A 21,846-nucleotide genomic window follows, 5' to 3' on the forward strand; every position below is an offset into this window, starting at 1 on the left:
ACCTCAGGCTCTCGAAAAGAAGAGAATGTATCACCCATGTTGGGAAAATAAAGGAGGAGGGCATTTTATGTACAGGTCCTGACTTTTCAAGAGAGGCCAGTGAGGACACACTTTTCAAAACGGGGTGATGGTGGTGGTGGTGGTGGTGAAGGGAGGTATAGCGGGAATTTTCTTGGGAACAATTTTCAATATACATGGTCTCATTCATTCGTCCCACCCTGAGCTGCTATTGAATCTAGCCACATTTCTGAGAGGGTGTGCCATTCTCACAGTGTTGGCCTAAAAATAAAAAGGTCAAGATCAACTGATCTAAAAGAACAGGGTGGTTTGGGGCTCACCTAAAGGCAGAGAATAGCAGCGCTGAAGAACAAATAGTTTACATTCAAAGATCTGCAATGTAATGGGAACCCCTGCTATATGCTGCGCAGTTATATTAATCTTCAAAGCACAGTGCTGTTGCAGTCATTCATATGTTCAAAAATATTTTTGAAAATTCCTATGTCCATAGCACTGTGCTAAGCGCTTCAAAGACACAAAGCTATAATTAATAGCATTTTTAGAATGCTTCCTATGTAGTAGGATATTTCCCGAGCATAAATTTCCATACAATAATTTATTTAACTTAATCCTTTCAACTGTCCCATGAGAGAGGTATTATTTCATTGTATAGATTATGAACCAGGAGTTTGTGCTCCACAGCAAGGACAGAACACTCACAGGAAAAAGTGATAAAATGCCAGAGGAAAAGCTACAAAGGACGTGCTATAGTAGTTTGTAAGAAGGAAAGGTCAGTTCCAACCAGGTAGATGAAGGAAGGCTTCATGGAGGAGGTAGCATCTGAATGGACTAAAGGAATTCCATCCTGGAGTTCTGTAGTGACAGGAGGGCCAGAGGAAAGTGCTGTTTAGTTTTATTAATGGCAAGTAGTGGTCAAATTGTATGGAAAATGAGATCTATTTCACTTTAAGATTTTATTTATTTATTCATGAGAGACAGAGAGAGAGAGAGAGAGAGAGGCAGAGACACAGGCAGAGGGAGAAGCAGGCTCCATGTAGGAAGCCTGATGTGGGACCCGATCCCAGGACCCCAGGATCACCACTTGAGCCAACGGCAGATGCTCAACCACTGAGCCACCCAGGTGTCCCAGATCTATTTCATTTATATTAGTATCGGTATGGAGGTCAAGAGAGAATCACTTCTTAATTCTGAGATCTAATTTTTTAATTTAAGCAAGTGGGGGAGGGGCAGAGGCAGAGAATCCCAAACTGAGCAAGAAGTGGATGCAGGAAAGAGAGGTCCAATCCCAGGACCCATGAGATCATGACCTGAGCCAAAATCACGAGTCAGATGCTTAACCAACAGAGCTGCCCAGGTACATCTCTGAGATCTATTTTAATGTTAGGGTCACAGTTAGAAGTCAGCCTTCATGAGACCATGAGTTGCTCACAGTTTGGGCTGCAGAGTCAAGTTAGTTCATGAGGATTAGGTTCTCAGCTGACATTCATTTTTTATCTACCCTAACACAGTGGTCCTTAATCCAGGGCAATTTGTTCACCCAGGGAACATTGGACTTTTTTCATTGTGAGTAGAGGCCAGAGATGCTGCTAAAACATCTATTAAAAAAAAATTCAGCTGACTAATTTAAAGATCCAATTAGCTTTTTCAACAGTTCATGAATCGAGGAACCTCCCATCTAATGGACAGAAGGGAGCACCAAGGAGCTGTACAAAATGAAAGGATATTATAGGCAGACAAGGGGGACAGGACAAGAAAGTTATTAGCAAAAGAAACGAAATGATTTGGGACGCCTGGGTGGCTCAGCGGTTGAGCATCTGCCTCATGAATAAATAAATTAAAAAAGGAAAGAAATGATTGTAACATGCAAGGTCAATGAGTAGAACAGGAGGTTTTATCATGCAGATGACCTTACTTGTGCTGATCTGGAAATTCTAGACTGATTGGTTTAAGATTCCACTCCCAGGAAAGGCTGGAAGTACAGTTGAGTTAGGGATTAAGTCTTGGTGAAGTTTAGCAAAGATGACTCCATTTGGAGCTTATTGTTTCTTTTTAACGTATTTTACAGGAACGCCTGGCTGGCTCAGTGATTGGGTGTCTGCCTTTGGCTCAGGTCATGATCCCAGGATCCTAGGATCGAGTCCCACATCAGGCTCCACTCAGGGAGCCTGCTTCTCTTTCTGCCTATGTCTTTACCTCTCCTGTGCCTCTCATGAATGAATAAATAAAATCTTAAAAAAACAAACATATCTTACAATGCATAGGATGGCCTCCACAATCTAGTCCAAAGTATCAACAGTGCTGAGGCCAAGAAAGCTTACATTAATGCACTTACTTATTATTCATAAAACACCTGGGGCACTTGGGTGGCTTAGTCATTAAGTGTCCACCTTTGGCTCAGGTCATGATCCTGGGATCCTGGGATGGAGCCCCATATCAGTGGGCTTCCTGCTCAGCAGAGAGCCTGCTTCTCCCCCTCCCTTTGTCCCTCCACCCCACTCATGCTTTCTCAAGCTATCTCACTCTCTCTCAAATAAATAAGTAAAATCTTAAAAAAAATAATAAAGCCCCTACTAAATGTCAGCCTTAAGCAAGAGCTGAGGCTATAAAGATGAAAGGCAAACTACTCACAGTACTGTGAGGAGACAGACATGCTCAGTGATATGGAAATAAGATGTGTGTTATCATAGGGGGGTACATACAAAGACCAGCAGGAACAAAGGCAAAGAAACCAGCTTTTGAAAAGGGGTCGCTTTGGAGTTTGTCAGCCTTGGATTGAGTTCTTGTGATGTAGGGAAGATATTAGGGTTCAGGGCCGATGGCCAAGAAAGAATTCTTGAGATATCTTTGGTGCAAAAAGGTGATTTTATTGAAGCACAGGGACAGGACCCATGGGCAGAAAGAGCTGTACTGGGGTCATGAGGAGTGGCCTATTACATACTTTCAGGTTGGGAAGGGGTTAGGGAATAGTGTAAATCTCTCGGGAATTTTGGAAGCAAGGTTTCTAGGACCTTGAGGGGGCTAACCAGTGTTGGGAAAGGGTCATTTATTACTGTCTAATAAAACCTGAGTCATGAGACCCTTCAGATGTATCAGTGGGCCATGTGGTTGGGGGATGATTGCCAACATGTATGTGGGGAGATAGAAACAAAGGAAGTTTCCAAAGGAATTTTTATATGTTAAAGTAGCCTTATAGGATCCTGGGGTTTGGGCTTAGATTGCCTTTTGCCCTTAGCAAAATATCAACATGGAGGCAACTGAGTCCCTAGAGGAATGTCACTCTTCCTGTTTCAAGGACTCGTCAGTGGGCTGTAGGTAGTAAGAAACTGTAATTTTTCTTTTGCCTTTGTTTCCCACATCACCAGTTCTATTCCTTAGAATTTACCTGGGGCAAATTGCTGAACCCCTATAAACCTCAATTTCCTCACCTAATAATACAGATAATTATGCTGTCCTTATTGTGCTGTGTGAGGATTAAATGAATTTAGCACAGTGCTAACACACAGTAATTGGTCAATAAATGGTAACTAATAATAATGTTGAAGACGGTGCTGTTGCTGATAATGGTGATGATGTTTGCCTGATTTGGGGAAGCTTCACAGAGTAGCATTTAATTTGAGGCTTGAAGGATGAGTAGAAGTTTTCTCTGTAAGCAACAAGAAACCTTTAGACCCAGACAACATCATGGGCAAAGACTCTGAGAGAGATTATATCATGAACTTGTTTGAAGAACTACAAATAGCTCAGTACCAGTAACCTTTACAGAAAGGAAGGGTGTTGGCTGGGACTGGGGTTAGGGGCTAATGGGATAAGAGGCTGGGTAAGTAGGTGAGGCTCCACCATGAAGTACCTTTTATTCAATGTCAAAGAGCTCAGCTTTTGCACTACAAATTGTGAGGAGCCACTGGAAAATTTAAAATGAGAGAATGACAAGGTCAGACTTAGGAAAAATAAATCTTTTTTTTTTTTTTTTTTTTTTGAAGTCTGTAGGGTAGATCGGAAGGGACCAGTAGATATATAAGGAGACTTTTTTGCAAGTCCTGTTTTTTTGCAAAAACCCAGGAGGAAGATACAATAGGAACTAATGCCTTATCCCAAAACCTAGTCTCCATTCATTCAGATAACTTTTATTGAGCATTTACTAAGTTCTTGGTGATTGGAGTGCCATGGTAAAGACAAAGTCTCTGATATTACATAGACTGCCTTCTGGTGGAATAGACCTAGAATAAACAAGAAAATAAGTGAAGGGGCGCCTGGGTGTGCAGGCCATTGAGTGACCAACCACTCTTGATTTTGACCCAGGCCATGATCTTAGGGTCATAAGATGGAGCCCTGCTTCGGGCTCTGTGCTCAGTGGGGAGTCTGCTTAAAGATTCTCTCCCTCTGCCCCTCCACTACCTGTGCTCCCTGTGTCTATCTCTCAAATAGATAAAATTTTAAAAGAAAAAAAAGAAATATCTTAAAGATCTGCCCTCAGAGAGTTAACACACAAATACGGGTGTGCACGTGGTTCAAGGGTGTTCAATTTTCCTCCAGTCTATTTCAGGAAGAAGTTTAGGAAGCTCTCTTCAGGGACTGTTAGTGCAAGCCTGAGAAGGATGGAGCCACTCCCGGTGAAATTTTCTGGCAGTGCGAGAGGTTTCTCAACCAGAGACACTGCTTTGCAGGTTTGGGCCACAGCAGGGGCAGCAGGTGGGGGCCTTAGGTGACAGAAGGGGAAGCAGAGAGGAGAGGAAGGAAGATAAAACAATCATGCAAATACAATTGGTCATAAGGAGCCCCCCAAAAAATTCAGAGATAGGATTTTACCCCATGTAAATGTCTTTGGGGCAAACCATCCAAAAGGAGTGGAGTTTGGTTTCCATCAATTAATTTGATAATTGTGTGTCCAGACAAAAGCACTTAAACAAAATTGAGGGAATGGAAATGTATTGATATATTTTCCAGTGGGCTTCTGAGATGATTTTTCTCCTCTGAGTACTCTTGATGGAAATCAATCTTAAATGCATGAGTCTGGAAAGTAATCTGAATCGAAGGAAACAGTTTAACGTATTTAACAACAATCAACATTTATTGGGTCCCTACTATGCATGGTCAGTTGTCCCAAAGCACTTCATTTACCCCGTTTGAAAATATTACGGTTGCCATTTCAGAACCAGGGCAAGTGAGTGGCAGGTACCTAATAGAGACTCTGAGTTCCTAGAATCTTGAAGTGAACCACAGCGAAATGCCTTTTTCTGACTCACAGCATTCAGTCTTACCAACTTGAGCAGTCCAGTGTGCCACAGGGGAAAGGGCCGAGGGCGTGGAGTTAACAGAGCTAGGATCAAGTTCTAGCTCAGCTGTCCATTAGCTGCATGACCTTGGGGAAGTCACTTAGCCTAACAGAACCTGTTTTCTCAGCAGTAAAATGAGGACAAGGATTGCCTTAGCCCACAGCTTGTCATCAGCATCTAATGAAATAACACAGGTGGAGCCTCTGTGAACAACAGCCTACCCCAGGTGAAGGATATTATCCTAATAACCACTACCTGCCCTCAGTAAAAATCCAGGCAGTTAGGTGGGGCTTCTGGGTCACCATCATTTTGCTGCCCTGCCATTAGGCCACTTGCCGGATGCTGTAATTAAACCAATAACATGGTAGATCGTCCTTGGGTTATGCTTCCTCAGCCCAGGCTGGCAGGCCTGGAAGGACGGTCACCTCCTAGCATCCTGGAAGGTATCTTCACACCTAAGTCAAGGATGTATCTGGAAAAACGTTCCCAGTCTGGTTGTCCATGAGAAGCACTAACCAGAGGAAACAGTGTCAGGATCCAAATGACCAGCAGGACCAGCCACTTCACCTCCTCGTTACCAGTTGGCTATGTGTGTTGGAGGATGTGCCTTCCGTGGAAGCCAGGGTGAGAGGCCCGATTTGCTGGCACCGCTGTTTGCTCTTTAACACTTTGACCCCTTGTGGGGAGGCCCCATCCGGGAAGGGAGAAGCCAGGGAGTCTGATTCTCTGGCCCGAGGCCCCTCGCAAGGCTGGCTGGCAGTGGACCTTAAGGAAGGTGATGGGACCAGGCTCTGTGCTCGTTGTAATCATTCTAATCAGCCGAACTGGCTCTTTAGATGGTCAAGGGGACCATTCCTCTTTCATGTGTTTGGGTTTTTAGGACACTAAACCTTAATAGTAGTAATGGCCCCATCTCCCTATGTGTTCCAGGCATTAATGAGTGCTTCTAATCCTCCTCTCCTCACACTAACCAGACATGCTCCTGTCAGAGCCTTACTGGGCCGCCCAGAAGGCCAAGGTAAAGGTGCTGTCTCGAAAGCAATGTCACTTTACTGCTCGTGGTACGTCTCCGGTTGCCAGAGCAGTTATCAAAAATGCACTGTGTGACAACTGAAACAATCCTTGTCAAGCGCTTAGACCCAGGCCCAGCACACAGTCAGTGTTTAATTAATATTAGTCATCATTATTGCCTTTCTCACAACACGTTATGAAGAAATATTGTTACTAACTCAATTTTAAGCAGGCGAAATTGGAGTTCAGAGAAGATGGATCTCTTCCCAAGAAGCTTCAGCTTGTGAATGATGTCCTCGGGACTTGAACTCAGGACTCCTCCGAGCTGTGCTTCCTCCCACACTGAGCTATTAACCTCAAACTCTTTCCAAAAAATGCTAAAAGGGACTAAAGCAGTGTTGTCCAAGCACTTACTCTGGGCACCAGTCCCTGAGGACTTAAAACTGTGGTCTCAGGAACTGGAGCTGCTGTGTCTGCCGTAATGGGACGCTTGTCCCTAGGGGAGCCCTTGTGGAGGGACCAAGGGAAGAGGGGCTGCTGGCAGGACCCTGGGTACTCAGCCAACTGTGAAATAGAGGCACTTAGTTCTGATCCCCTGAGACCTTTCCATCTCTCTTTCCAGCCCTGCCCTCCCCACCTCACTTCACCCCAAGTGTTAGCCTGAGACTGGCAAGGCAGTCTCCAAAAAAGGTTGCCTGGCCAAATTCCCTGATGTGGGCCAGTTTCTAGTGGCTTCTTGCCCTAACTCAGGGCCACATTGTTCATAGCGCTGTCAGGGTCAGCTGCCCTCCTTCCCCGAAGCCCCCCTGAAGCCGGATGCTGCTTCCTAAGTCACTAGTGGATAAGAGAGCCCCCCTCCCCACCCCCCCGGGACAGCTGAGTAGTCTAGAGGCAGTCTTTCAGGCTGATGGAGTGCACTCAGGAGACCCGAGTTCTACATTTAGCTTCTCCGTTTACCAACCTGGGTAATAGTAAAACAGACACTAAGACCACATTGACAAAACAGCCTCTCACTCCCTGTTTCATTTCATTCTCCTAAGACCGACTAAATGATCAGGACAGATTCTCTGATTTCCATCTTACATGGAAGGTGTGATTAAGAGCAGCAATCCCAATGGTATGTGTCCTCATTGACACTCCTTCTCCCCATACCCCCCCCCACACACACACACACAGTGAAGCTCAGTGTTTCATGTGTGAAGTTAAAGTTGCCAAAAACGAGCTCTGAGGTCCCTCCTAGCTCACACCCTGATTGCATTTATGAGACCTGTACCAGGGGTGTGATCTTTCAGACCCATCCCCCCTCTTCTAGCTGTATCCTGTAACACTGCCATTCTTATAGCTCATGGAATATACTTTCTTCGGAGAGGGGGCCCATTTGAAACCAATAATAAGAGAATTACTAGTTTATTCTTTTTTTTTTTTTTTTTTTTTAGTTTATTCTTTAGATTGCACTAGCAAATAAAGAAACCACCCTAAAAGCATGTGCTCATGAGAGCAGCCCCGTATATGGGCATTAAACCTCAGAGTGCAGCTCAGCCTCTCTCCATAAAGAAGCCTGGTCCGCAACATCTTCTAGCATCATCTACGAGGCATTTAGACCTCTGGAAAATGGCAGTAATAGTGCAAATGGATCGAGAGTATTGATGGCTCAAGGTATCTAAGTGATTAAGAATTTAAAAATGGAGCAGGAAATGACTGTTGCCAACGGAGAGAAGCTTCAGCTGAATCCTTGGTCCATTACTCTTGAAGGAATAATTATAATAGCCCACAAACTCAGTGATTCTCCACTATAGATGCTTCTCAAACACACGGCATTTTTTGCTGTAGAGAGGAGGTGGTGAAGATTATTGGCAGAAAGGAAATCTAAATTCAGGACCTCACTGTTTAATAAATTACTTAACCTTTTAAAAAGAAAACTCTGTTAAAACAATAACACCGAATAATATATCAAATAGTGATGTGAGGATTTTAAAGTAAAAAAAAATTATTATTAGGGATGTCTGGGTGGCTCAGTGGTTGAGTGCCTGCCTTCAGCCCAGGACATGATACTGGGTCCCCGGATCGAGTCCCGCATCAGGCTCCCTGCATGGAGCCTGCTTCTCTCTCTGCTTGTGTCTCTGCCTCTCTCTCTCTCTCATGAAAAAATAAATATACTAATAGCATTTTTTCCTATTTCCTTCCCACCATCATCTCATTCTATCATTGTGATAAAGATTTTTCTTCATTCTTTTCATTTTCGAAAACTAAGGTAAAATCTATACAGAGTGGCAAGCTCTGATCTTAGATGTGTAATTCAGTGAATTTCAATAAATAAATACACCCACGTGACCAACTCCCTAGCCAAGATATAGACCATTTCCCCCACCCAGAAAGTGTCCTCATGCCCTCATCCATGCAGCTCTTACCCCTCCCAGACAGCTAATTTTTCTGGGTTTTGTCATTGTAGATTTGTTTTGCATTCTTGAACTTCACATAAATGGAATTACACTATACATTGCTTTGTGTTTGGCTCTCTTTGCTCAACATAATGTTACTGAGGTTTATTTGTGCTCTTGAGAGTAACAAAGTTTATTCTTTTTAAACTGCAGAGTAGTCTTTCTTCCATTGTATGAATCTACCATAATTTGTTTATCCCATCTGTGGATGAACATTTGGGCTGTTTCTGGTTTGGGGCTATTGTGCTCACAGCTGCTATGAGCCTTCTTGTAGAAGTATTTTTGTGGACACACGCTTTCATTTCTCTTTGGTAACTAAGTATTTAGGAGTAAAGTTGCTGAGTCATAGGGTAACTGTTTGTGGAGAACTACCTAATGGTTTGTCAAAATGGTTGCCATCTTACAACCTCACCAATTCCAGTTCTTCCACATCTCCACCACCATTTGGCTCTGTCAGTCTTTTTATCTGTAGGTCTTCAAATGGGTAAAAAGTGATGGAAAAAGTAACCAGTGAGAGAAACTGGGTGAAGGAATACATGGGACCCCTTTGCACTGTCTTTGAATCTAAAATTGTTTTCAAAATAAAAAGGTTTAATAATACGTTGTGGTTTTTTTCGAGAAACAGGTGTAAAGTGTTATTTCCTTATTGTTTTATTTTGCATTTCTCTGATTCCTAATGATGTTGAATACTTCACGTGGCTGTCAGTGGCCCATCTCTTTTTTTGTGTGAAATGTGCATTTAAGTTTTCATACATTTTCCTTTAATTGGGTTGTTTGTCTTCTTATTGAGCAGCAGGAGTTGTTTACATATCCTAGATATAAGTCCTCAGTTATATATGTTGCAAATATTTTCTCCACTTCCTTGGTTGCCTATTCATTTTCTTTAAAGTATCTTTTGGGCACCTGGGTGGCTCAGTGGGTTGAACCTCTGACTTTCCTCACTCAGATCATGACCTCAAGGTCCTAGAATCTGGCCGCACGTTGGACTCCCACCCAGCAGATTGTTTGTCCCTCCCATTCGCCTGGCTTCCATGTTTTCTCTCTCTCTCTTTCTCTCTCTCTCTCTCTCTCTCTCTCATAAATAAAATCTTGAAAAAAAGAAGTATCTTTTGATAAGCACAACTTTTAAATTCTGCTGGAAGTTAATTTATCACTTTTTCTTTTGTAGCTAATATTTTTTTGTCCTATGAAAGCTTTGCCTATATTCCAAGGTCACAAATTCATTATCTTATATTTTTTCTAGAAGCTTTATGGTTTTAGCTTTTATATTTAGATAAATGTGGTATGCTTATCTCAAACTAATATTTGTGAATGTCGTGGATAGGAATTGAAATTTTGGGGTGTTTGTTCCATACCTTTATTTAGTTGTTTCAGCACCAACTGTTAAAAGGACTTTTTTTTCTCCACTGATCTGCTTTTATTGCAAATCAATTGACCGTATGTGTGTGGGTCTCTGGAAAGCCATCTAGTCAGATTGGATCTCCGGGATTGATCTTCTACCTTCTTTTTTCTCTCCTATTGTTCTTTGTCTTCATGACTTACTTTATGTGATTTCTTCAGCCAAATCTTCCAACTTTTCTTAGACTTTTAAGTTTTGGCTGTAATATTTTCAATTGGCAAGAGTCTTTTCATGTTCTCATATTTGCTATCTCACTTTCATTTCTGTGTTCAAATGTTACTTTCTCTGTGAGGTCTTCTCTGGTCATTGTGTTTAAATTTATGTAATCCCTCCCTGCTAGCTCTGCCTAACTCCCTTCCCTCCTATTTTTTTTTTCTCTCCGTAGAATTTATCTTCAGCTGGCATACTATAGTTTACCTATTTTTGTGTTTGTTTTCTGTCTCTCTCTACTAGAATGAAAGCTCCCTGAGGGCAGGGTTGTTTAAATGTGTTTTAACTAGTGCTATTACTGTTTCTAGAACCTAGACTAGTGCTCTGCACAGTTAGGCAATAGGAGATCTCTATTGAATGAACTAACAATTGTGTCTTTGTTATAGCATTTTCTTCTTGTTTCATGGAGGCAAAATCTTATCTCTCTGAGGATATTATAGTATCTTTGAATTTTTTTTCCTATTTTCTGCATTTCCACTATTTCTCTGAGTTTCCTCACCCACCTCCATTGTTTATTTTTCTTTTCCTCCTTTATGTTGGATGCTTTCTTTTCTTTTTTTTTTAAACCTTTTGTTTTAATAAATAAGACATATTCATGGCTTAGATTTTAAATCACATTTACAGATGAGGAACACTTCTAGGCCCAAACAGGTTAGCGGTGAAGCGACTACCGCTAGGAGGAATGCACGGCCGCCATGTACTTTAAGCCTAAGAGCAAAGACTTCATGTCAGAGATCACCGTACACATCCCCTCTAGGCTCAAGAACTGGAAGACTGGAGGAAGAGCGGAGACTTGGTGAAGCTCCTGTGACCACCATCTGATACCCTCACCTTCACACTACAGAAGCCGACGAAAGTTGTGCTACTTTTAGATACGCTAAGAAAGAACTTTCCTGATTATATGAAGTGAAACTTTCTCTCTATTGTTAACAATTAGGATAAGGGCATTAGCTACACAGAGTATGTTGGATGCTTTCTTCAAATTACTGGTGATCCTTGACTATTCATTCATAATTGGGCTTTGCTGAGTCAGAGAGGGATCCTGTTGACTAATGGGTTTTATGGACATGTATGAGTGGCTCCACCAGTATCCATCCATGGTTTCTCTTGAGCCACTCAGTTTCCCCAAAGAGGGGTCTTCTGCTTAAAGAACATAAACCAGTTTGCTAGTGTTTTGGGAGCCTCATGGGAAAGGAAGCTGTGGATCTCATTGTTTTGCATGGAGACTTTCAGGTAATCCCCTTGTGTTCCAGTAAGCACTTCCTCTCTGCCCTTTACTTTGGCTTGGTTCTCAGAGTCTAGAACATTTTAGGGTTTTTTGCTTCAGAGGGAAATATTCCCATTTCCTGCCAGGGTCAGAGAGGGCCAACAAACACACTAGATGGAGAAGGTCAGGGAGTGTGGAGGTCTAATGGCCCTTTATTTTATTTTATTTTATTTATTTTTTTTATTTTTTTAAAAGATTTTATTTATTTATTCATGAGACACAGAGAGAGAGAGAGAGAGAGAGAGAGAGAGAGAGAGGCAGAGACACAGCCAGAGGGAGAAGCAGGCTCCAAGCAGGGAGCCTGACGTGGGACTCCATCCCGGGTCTCCAGGATAACGCACTGGGCTGAAGGTGGCACTAAACCGCTGAGCCACCGGGGCTGCCCTCTAATGGCCCTTTATACCAATTGTTACCTATTCTGTGTTCAGCTCTTTCTTTCTTTTTTCTTTCTTTAAAGATTTTATTTATTTATTTATTTATTTATTTATTTATTTATTTATTCACAAGAGACCGAGAAAGAGGCAGAGACACAGGCAGAGGGAGAAGCAGACTCCCTGTGGGAAGCCCAATGTGGGTCTCAATCTGGGGACCGGGGATCATGCCCTGAGCCAAAGGCAGACAGTCAACCAGTGAGCCACCCAAGTGCCCCCAGCTCTATGCTTTCTAAGTTAATGGTTCCTTAAATCCCAACTCTTAGATTCAATCATGCAAATTAGCTTTGGGCACTGATGTTTGACTTTCTTCACTCTGCTCTGTAAAGTACTGCTCCTGCATCTATATCATCTATATGTAGGTATCTTTTATCTGGTATTACCTCCCCTCCCATTTTCTTTGTCCTTAATATTTTTACTTTCTTATTCCTTTGCTTTCATTTTAGTAGGTTGTGGGGGGTTTTTGTTTTAAGAGAGAGAGAGTGAGAATGGGGAGGGGCAGAGGGAGAGAGAGAGAGAATTTTAAGCAGACTCCATGCCCCCTACAGAGCCTGATATGGGGCTCCATCCCATGACCCTGAGATCATGACCTGAGCTGAAATCAAGAGTTGGATGCTCAACCAACTGAGTCACTCAGGTGCTCCCATTTTAGTGGAGTTTTAAGAGAGTGGAAATAAATGTATATATTCAGTCTGCCAAGTATAACAGTAAGTCGGCTGTAAGGATTAAATGAAAAGTGAAGGGGACAGTGACTCATAGTGTTGAGTACCATGTTTAATCCAGTCCCCCAGCTTGATTCTGAATCGAGTCCAGTAGGCTTAGATTTGATCATAGCACTGCTCTAGTAACATCACCATGCTGATGCTGGTTAAAAATCAACAAACAGAAGTTCACCATACTGATTTAGGGAGGCATTAAAATCTGTTGCTAGGGAATAAAGTTGGTATTAGAGGAAATCACATAAATTCAGGGAGTAATTTCTGACTAGGCTTTAGTTCTTCCCAGAAGCAAGTTTCATAGAGTTCCGGGGCTTAGCTGTGAAAGTCTCTGCCTCCTACATCCTTGTAAACCTTTTCATCTCTTAAGAACATCCTGTGCACAGCAGATGTTGTGTGCACAGCTTCTTATAGTCACATATTATTTATCCAACAAACATTAGTGTCTATAATATGCCAGGCACTGTTCAGGCTGAGGATTAAAAAGTAAATTAAACCCGGTTCTAACTCCTGAGATCCTACAATCTAGTTGGAAAAACATAAAAATAATAAAGTAAAGTAAATGATCTTACTTAGGGTTAACTACAAGAAGAGGTATGCTTGACTAGCATAGGAGCAGAGAGAAAGGTATGATCAAATTCATCCTGGAACACAAGGAGAGGCTTCCAGAACAATGTATGTGTTGTCCTTCTGGGAAGATGTATTTTTTTCCCCAAGCTTCAGGAAAGCATTATACAGGTGAGAGAAATGTCCATCCTACAGACACATAGCCATGCTCTAACTGAGGATAACCTGATTGGAAACATCCTCAAGCTTGGTGCAGCAAAAACACCTATCTATGGATCACAAAAAGAGCCCTTGACTCTGAAGCTCCTCACCACAGAAGGCGGTGTGGAGGTGATGACTGCGGTGGTGGTTCATTCGCATCTGACATTAATGAGTGAAGGATTATCTCCTTCCTGCCTGCATCTGTAGCCAGAGATGTAGATTTTCCAGGGCATAGGGATGAATTAAGTGGAAAGGTATAGGGCAGCACAAGACCATGTGGTTTCTATCAGACATTTCTTTTTTTAAAAAAAGATTTTATTTATTTATTCATGACAGACACAGAGAGAGAGAGAGGGAGAGAGGGAGAGAGAGAGGCAGAGAGAGAGAGAGAGGCAGAGAGAGAAGCAGGCTCCAAGCAGGGAGCCGGATGTGGGACTCGATCCCAGGACTCCAGGATCACACCCTGGGCTGAAGGCAGGCACTAAACCGCTGAGCCACCGGGGCTGCCCAATCAGACATTTCTATTTGGACATCAGAGTGGATGCCGTTGCTGTTAACAGAAATGGGATCTAATAAGGAGGAGGAAACCTATTGTGTTGGTGGTTGTTATTTTGGTTGTGGTTGTTTGATGACCTTTCACAGAAGCCCCGGAAAATGAGAATAATGGGACAGTAGAGTGAATTAAATGAGGGAGCATCTGTAAAATGCTTGGTAGGTTATAGTAACTATTGATAACTATTATCAATCAATATGGTTACGGAGTTGGGAGACCTGATTGAATCATGCTTCTGTGATAACCTAATCCCAACTGTGCTCTAGTTCCTGGATTCTCTCTACTTCAGACAATATCATGTGACCTCTTCCTGACCCACTGACTAGAGCAAGCAGAAGTGGGCCTAGAGCCTCTCCGCTGGAGCCTCCCAAACTCCAGTGCTCAGCCCTCCACAGCTGTTTGAGTTGGAACCTAAGGTCCTAGTGTTACTGTGCTCACCTCAGCACCCCACCTGGGGGCCTATGGTCAGAGCAGGCACAGATAGGCTCTTGGGTGTGTTGATATGAATGTAGTTAAAGGTGGTTTTCAGCCTCGGGCGGCCTTCATGTAAAGCACAGAGTGTGTTGAAGGGCTTGCTCCAACTGGGGGCTCAGCATCTCCACGTGGGCTTGTGTCTGTGCAGTGAGGAAGAGAAACAAACACCTCCCCCTTGAGGAAGCTGTGTAGAAGGCCACAGAATGTCTCCACTGACATTTGTTAACCAGATTGCACAGGTGACTGTTGGGGATGGGGTAGCGAGGACACCTAACCTGCTTGCCCTTCCAGCACCCCTCCGGGGGACGCCCTGGGCCCTGCACACCTCCACAACAGTATTGTGTCAAGACAAACCCCAGCCTGCGTGTCATGGTCATGTGATACATTGCTCTAGGTGGGGTGGGAAGAAGCTTTTGATAAGCTCATCTGCTGGAGGGGATCCTTCCCAGCATCCTCTTCATTCACTGAGGAAAAGCTATCATGCACGTTTCTCAAAGCCCCCCGGACTCCCATTTATCACTTCTTCCTTCCAGCTCTCATACCATTGGGAACAGTTAGACTGCACTGGTGGATCCCTGAGATAGCTGGAGAGAACAAATTCACAGCCAGAAATGACAGACTTAATGGCAGGAGAGGGAAGCACCAGCAGTAGATGCTCTGTGAAAAAAGCCAAGAGGAGCGCCATGTTTGAGGCTTACCCAGCAATGGTTTGGGTCGTGGGAAAGTCAAATTGTGTAGTGAGCTTATTTGTTTCCTCTTACTGCTGGAATAAGTTGCTGCAAATTGATGGTTTTAAACAACATAAATGTATTACCTTATAACTCTGGAGGCCAGAAGTCTAAAATCAGTCAGGCAGGCTGCTTTCCCTTCTGGAGGCTCTAGGGAAGAATCTGTTTCCCTGTCCATTCCATCTTCTAGAAACTGCCACATCCTTCAGTTTATGGCGTCCCATTACTTCAACATCTGCTTTCCTCATCACTTCTCCTTTCCCGACGCTGACCCCCTTGCCTCTCTCTTATAAGGATTCTAATGTTACAAGTCGACCCAAATAATCCAGGATAATCTCTCCATCTCAAGATCCTTAACTTAATGACATCTGCAAAGTCCTTTGGGCCTGTGAGATAACATACTCCCAGGTTCCGGCAGTTAGGATGGAGATATCCTTCCGGGGTGGGGGGAGGCACTATTCTGCTTACCACGATAGAGATGACTTCCTCAACCCATTCCCAAATTGAGCATTCTTTTGGTCAAAAGGGCTATCTTTGGGTTTATCTGGAGGTGTTCGGTAACACCTCTGAGTGATGGGGTATCGAGGATTCACTTTTACCAACTCCAAGTACCCCCTGGAGGGCTCTCTGGGTATTGGCTTCCTCCTGGATTTTGTTCTTTCCTCCAAAAGAATTTTGTATGGCTGGATGGAGTCCTTTTCTATGGGGTTTTTAGTGGGGGCCAGATGCATCCCAGCTCTGTGCCAGCATTGCCTGGTGACACAGACATCACAACCTTGCCCAGCCATAAGACCAGGGGCGACCTCCCTGCATCTTTATCTCGTTTGCCATTACCCTGTGGTTCCTGATAGGCTGATGGCTGTCACTGTTGCCAACAAAATGAGGGGAAATGTGCAGAGGTTTCAAAAGCCATGAAGCCAGCAGGGAGGGAGGGAGGGCAGGGTGCCTAGACCTAGGCCTGTGTGAAGCTGGGAGAATTTCATAGTGAGTTTGGACCTCTAGAGAAACAGTTATATCCAAGGAAGTCATGGAATTTCCTTCTGGTCCAACATGGCTTAAAAGTGACCTTGGGGTGGCCCTCCTGGGCTTAGTCAACATGTCATTCAGGCAGACTCAAAGGCAGGCGAGTGTCTTTTTGAGTTTTTATTTTTTATTTTTTTTTAAATTTTATTTATTTATTCACGAGAGACACACAGAGAGAGAGGCAGAGACACAGGCAGAGGGAGAAGCAGGCCCCATGCAGGGAGCCCGATGTGGGACTTGATCCAGGGTCTCCAGGATCACACCCTGGGCTCAAGGCGGCGCTAAACCGCTGAGCCACCAGAGCTGCCCTCTTTTTGAGTTTTTAAAATTTCTTTCCCTATTTGGTGCAGGGTTGGCTGGTGACACTTCACTTCATCCTCTGTGCTCATGCGGATCCCAAAGCTCATTTCGAGCCCCTTCTGCTTTGTAGTTGTCCTCGGTTTCCCCTCCCTTTGGTCCTGGTCTACATGACGTGTGCTTTAATTTATTCAGTATTTGGTGCCTTTTACACTGAGTATTCTCAGTGATTAATAGCGTACCCTGCCTCTTCTCATTTAACTCCACCACATCTCCTGGGTTATGGTGTCCCTGAAAGACAGATGAGATAAAGTTGTCTGGGAAAAAAAATCCCTTGTTGTTGAGATCAGTTAATACAGAAAGGAGTAGGCTTAACTTTGTGAACCTGGACCCTGCATTCAAATTCTAGAAAAGGGGCAGCCCGGGTGGCTCAGCGGTTTAGCACGGCCTTCGGCCCAGGGTGTGACCCTGGAGCCCCGGCATCGGCATCGAGTCCCACGACAGGCTCCTTGCATGGGGCCTGCTTCTCCCTCTGCTTGTGTCTCTTTCTCTGTCTCTCTCTGTCTCTCATGAATAAATAAATAAAATCTTTAAAAAAAAAATTCTAGAAAAGGCCGGCTGGCACTTTGTTTACAGTCATACAAAGTTCTCCAACAGAACGCCAAACTCCTGGCTGGGAGGCCTGCGCCGAGTTTTGGCAGAGTTCTTATCAGAGGACACGGGCTCAATTCAGAGGGTTACCAAGGGGTGCGAAGGGGGACATGCTGCTGGCAAAAGAGTCGTGTGGGTGAGTGGGAGGCAGATGGAGGGAGCCCCGGATAGTCAGCGGTGTGCATCTGGCAATCTGAAGAGGCTGAGGCCGGAGGGCCCAACAGAGAGAGCAGGGATCCCTCCAGAAAGGAAGGGAGTTCCAAAAGAAAGCCTGGTGGCTTTTCATTATGGGGAGAAGGTGTTTACATTCCAGGGCCCCCCCCACTCCCTCGGCCCACCCCTGGGCAGACCTGCCTCTGCTTCCTTCTGCCGCTCAGCCCACGGGTACCTGCCTTCCTTTCATCTGCTCTGTGCAGCAGGGTCCCCTGCCAGCAGCTCGCCCTGCAGCTCCCTTCTCCTCCCTGCCAGCCTCCCGCTCCCCTCCTTCCCAGCTGCAAGCCACAAACAGGCACCCTCCACGCAGCCCCTGCCCCAGTGGCCCTATGGGTTTTAGGACAACAGCTGTGATCGACATCTGCCCTCTTTCCTATGTGATCACTCTGTGCACCCCTGCCCACGCCCCACCGCGCCCCAATTTCTCATGTTTCTCTTCCATCACTGGAATTGCCATTAGGGATTCAGGGTGGAGGGACCCCAGCTGAGTCTAGTGCTCCATCTCTGCCTGAAAATCAAGCATGACCCCTCAACAAACCTGGCAAAGTGAGAGGGAGGAAGGGTAGGGGAAAAAGATTAAAGAGAGAGCGCGCCCTGGAAAGGGAAGGAAACAGAGGAGGTTCCACATTTCTGAGAGGTTGAATGAAGATGGGAATGTGACACAGAGAACATTCAGACAGAGATTGGCAGCTCTGAGCCCTGCATATTTCACTCTAGACCTCTGTTCCTGCTTGAATTTATCCTTAAAAATGCAGGTTGGCCAAAAAACCCAAACCCCACATGTTTGGGGGTTAATAAGAAATGCCTCATTTGTTTAGGAGTTCCTTTTCGGAGTCAACTCTATCCTTCCAGAGCTGGCAGCAGGCTGGCGCAGACTTCAGGAAGCACCCACAGCCTCCAGCAGGAGCCTGAGACACCCTCTCCTCCTACCAGGCTCTGCTTTCGAAGGTGGAGGGACTTGGCAGGTCAGCCTATGGTCCCACTGCCACCAGCAATGTCATCAAGGGCATCACTAGCTCAAGTACACTTAGAAAGAAGATGGAGCTTTCCTGAGGAGGGAGGGTGGTAAGCGAGGTGATGGGCTTGAGGTAGCTCAAGCTGCAAGCCAGCATCCTTCCTACCTGCCTTTCTGTGGGTCTCCACCCGCTGCTTTTGTACCACAGCCCCTGGTGGTGAGGGGCTCTGTCCAGCTGATGTCCCAGGAAGGCTTTACCCCCAGACTCCTCATCAGACTAAAGATCTCCAGAGGTTGCTGGGTTGTATTTAACAAACACACATCTAGGGTGCGCTGCCCATGCCAGTGTTCAGCCCGTCTTACCCACATTAATTATAATAATGCTGAAACAAACCTACGAGATAGATACTGTTTTTACCTCCCATTTTACAGATAAAACGGCTGAGGCATAAAGCTGTTAAGTAGCTGGCCAGAGCCCATGCAGCTGGGGAGGGGTGGAGCTAGGATTGGAACCTGGGCATCTGGAAGCAGATCCATGCTCTAAGTCACCAGTTATGCTACCACTCATGCTGGCTTCCCTTTGTCTCCCTGTTCTGCGCCCAGCCTCCGCTTTGGGTGGGAAGAGGAGTTTGATAGAGTGAGTAGAGCACATCCTGGAGCTCAATAAACTTGATTCTAGTCTGGCTTCTGTCACTGGCCAGGTGTCCCTGTGCACCTGGCTTGAGCTCTCTGCATCGCAATTCCACATCTTTAGCTGGCTGACTTCTAGAGACCACTCCAACACGGAAGGCTTGCAAGGCCCCCATAGAGCACTCAGCTCTGCCTGGGCCAAGCCATCCCTGCAGCTGCCTGAAGCTCATGTTGGGGATCCCCAGAGGAAGAGGGAGGGAGGGAGGAAAGCAAACACATTTGGCAGGATGGCAATGGGTGGGCAGCCTCCATTGGAAAGATGGACAGCTGTAATGAGGCTCTGACAGTGTCCCCTGTGAGGGGGACAGTGAGAGTTTGGATAATGATCTTAACAGGGAGATCCTCTTAGAATTATAACCCCCATGATGATGTCCATGGTTATAGTCCTCATGGCAGGGTTAGCAGGAAATTGCCAAGGACTACACCCCACCAGCCAAAGGCTAACTCAAGTAGATCTCCCATGCAGGCAGTAGCAGATAGATTTCAGTTACTTCTTAATGACTTGGAGACATGTACACTTTAATTGCATTTAAATGGACTATTTTACCTAATTAAGAGTCAGGATCAGAGAGTTAAAAATTGAAGCGTCCTATTTCCTCAATGCTAAGATGCATGCTTTTCCTATTGAACATTTCTAAAATTGGAATGTCATATAAACTTATTTCTAATATAGTGTGTCTCCCTAACACACACACAGGAATTATTGAATGCTCGTGGTGCATGTTAAAATTAAAGAAATGTAATAGCATTATTGCTTTAGTCTATGTTGACGGTGGGAACAAAAAATCACTTCAATAAGAAGAGGGACTTCATTATAATAATCACAAACCCTTGTGGGCAAGAATGGGCCTCAAAGAGGCTCGAAACTCAAATTTGGAGTGCTGTGGCGATTCCTTAAAGTATATTCATCTCTCATCTTTGCCTCTTCTGTGTACCCGATTCATCATTCACTCATTCCTCTGACTTGCAACCTCTATACCTCAAGATTCACCACATAAAATGGTCAACCCCAGCCTCATAGAAGGACCAAATCTTTCCAACTCCATGTTTTTTCTATCTCTCTCTCCTCCAGTCCCAATATTAGGGGGGAAATTCCTCTTTGTCCTTCTAGTCCAATCATCCATGAGTGGAGTGGAGACCAGGGCCACATTTTTCATGATGGCCACCAGCACCCTGTCTCTGTGGGTTCTCAGATCAGTTTAGGGAGACACCAAATTGGGCAGACATTCCTTAAGATCACCCCACAGGAGGCAGAAGTTTACCACTGTAGAGCCTCATTCCAGTGGCGCCATGTGTTGGCTCTGGGAAGGACTGTAGGCAGGGCACCAGGGGAAAAGTCATTTAGATTAGAATCAGGATGACTGCAGGCTCTGATGGCAGATCTGATGGGCAGATCAGCAAAGGCCATGCTGGCTCACTCGGGGCTTCCCCGGTACCTTGCACAGTTCTCCGCCACCCTCAGGTAGGACTAGAGGACAGAGGGACCATTGCCCAAGGACTTCTGAGGAGGGGCAGGGAGGCAGAGGTGGGGAATCACAGAAAAGAACTTGTCTAGAAAGGCTCACTGACTTTTAGATTAGCACCACTTTCCAAAATGCCCTCTGAGGGTCCAGATTTGCTGATCTCATCCTCAGACTGTATCCAGAGAAAGCATACCCCCTCACCCCTACACACAGTCTCTGGAGGTACGGGGCAGTGGGACAGATGGGGGGATAGGAATTCAGGAAGCCAGGGTCCCAAGCTGCGGTGTCTGGCCCCTCACCTTTGTCAGGTACTTGCCAAGTCAGTCTCCTCCAGTGGCTGGGGTCCAGCTGCAGTGCTGTGTGGTCTTCAGTTCCAGGATCAAATGATGAACCCTTCACACGACACCTGCCCCTCTCATCTCTGGCCCTGAGCTCTGGCTGCCACAACCTCTCCATCTGCCATGGAAGCTGCGGAGGCAGCTGATGTTGATAAGCCACCGACCCAGAGATTTGGCAAGAGAGCTGCTTGCTAATTTGGAGAGGATGTTAAGTGAGAAAGGGTAGTAGTGTTCAGTGCTAGCTCCTCTGAAACCCAGGGGAGCCAGGGAGAAGACAGGGGCAGGGAGGAACTGAGAGGAAAAGCAATAGCCTTCCAGGGCAAAAGAAGAAAACCAGCAGCCAAAAAGACTATTTTTGCTTCCCATTCTCCATGCACTACTCCCCAGAGATCTGCCCGAGTGACTCACGAATGTCCTTGTGCACAGAGAAATCACCTGGTATGTGGGCACAGAGAGCTAGCTCTGTGCTGCTGAATAAATATCCCCTCTCTTCTTCAGCCACTCACCTCTACCACCCACTCCCTGGCAAACCATTCTGGGAAACTCTAGTCTCTGTGCAGTGTGCAGATTTCTGAATTGGTAAGAGTTGTTGGAACACAGACAGTAAGAGGCATCGGTACACGCCAACTGTCGAGGTAACAAGGGGGATTGCATGCAAATATGGCCCATTTGGCGTACTGGATTGTTGATTCTTAGGCCAACCCATCTCCATAATTTGCTGTGCGAACGGAGATAAATTATCTCGCCAATATCTGTTCCTACTTTCCTATTAAAGAAAAAAACAAAACAAAACAAAAAACCATGAGCACTGCTGGGAAGTGGTAATGGTGTCAGCCATCCTGCCCCTTTTACTCCTGTGTGGGGTGACTGGAGACTGATTCCACTCTTCTCCTTATCTTGGTTCTTCCCCAGTCCTCTTACATCCACTTG

The 21,846-nt window shown here is 45.1% G+C and overlaps 1 protein-coding gene and 1 long non-coding RNA gene across 7 annotated transcripts in view; one reads left to right on the forward strand and one right to left on the reverse strand.

The window, feature by feature from the left end:
• The window catches only part of NMNAT2 (nicotinamide nucleotide adenylyltransferase 2), a 194,486-nt gene that overhangs the window by 101,058 nt on the left and 71,582 nt on the right, over positions 1 to 21,846 (forward strand). The gene's annotated exons all lie outside the window — the stretch shown is intronic.
• On the reverse strand, positions 16,415 to 21,470 carry LOC140635791 (uncharacterized). The gene is made up of 2 exons (XR_012033117.1): positions 20,878 to 21,470; positions 16,415 to 16,897 (listed from the first exon to the last, which is right to left on the reverse strand). It is a non-coding gene; the product is annotated as an uncharacterized lncRNA (long non-coding RNA).

Source organism: Canis lupus, chromosome 6, assembly GCF_048164855.1.
Source record: "Canis lupus baileyi chromosome 6, mCanLup2.hap1, whole genome shotgun sequence".
NCBI lineage: Eukaryota > Metazoa > Chordata > Mammalia > Carnivora > Canidae > Canis > Canis lupus.